A 719-nucleotide genomic window follows, 5' to 3' on the forward strand; every position below is an offset into this window, starting at 1 on the left:
AATGAGAGTCACAAAGGCAAGGACCTGAATCCTGGCTGTGCTGCTTCCTGGTGAGTCACATTGCCTCTCTGAGATGAACCCCAAGTTCTCCACTGTGAAGAAGAATATGAGGGGCTACCTGGACTCCAAAGTCTCAAAGGGAGGACCTTCACCGTGGTCTAGACTTTGAGGTCCAGAATTAGGAGGGAGCTGGTCCCTTGACCGTGGGTCCTAAGCAGGACGGGTGTGGACTTTCGGGTCTGAGAGGGGGGTGTCTGGGAGACTTGGCTTCTATACTTTGTTCAAGGAGGGGTCTTCACCTCCTGTGTGCAGTGAACCAGTGGCTGCAGAATTTCTGCAATATGGGGAAGCGTAGAGCGTGGGGCTAGGAGAGACTCAAGAGGGAGATATGATTAGAAGAAATATGAGCAAGAATATAACTACCTGGCAAGTATGACTAACTCACTAACTGAAAGTAACCACATGGGCATGTTCTGATCATAAAATATTCCCAACGGGTGGGTTATTGCAGGAAGTCACGTCCTAAGGTCTATATGGTACCTTAACCTTTACCTTTACCTTGAGCAAATCCTGTTCACTGTGTTTGTGCATCTGGGAAAATAACAACTTTCAATGCCAGCATAATCTCTCCAAAATTCCAGAGATAATATACCCTGATACTGGGAGGAGATGACCCCAACATTCCTCATCATTATCTTTTACCTGCATAACCTCGGTAA

This window comes from Cnephaeus nilssonii (assembly GCF_951640355.1).
Source record: "Cnephaeus nilssonii genome assembly, chromosome: 20".
NCBI lineage: Eukaryota > Metazoa > Chordata > Mammalia > Chiroptera > Vespertilionidae > Cnephaeus > Cnephaeus nilssonii.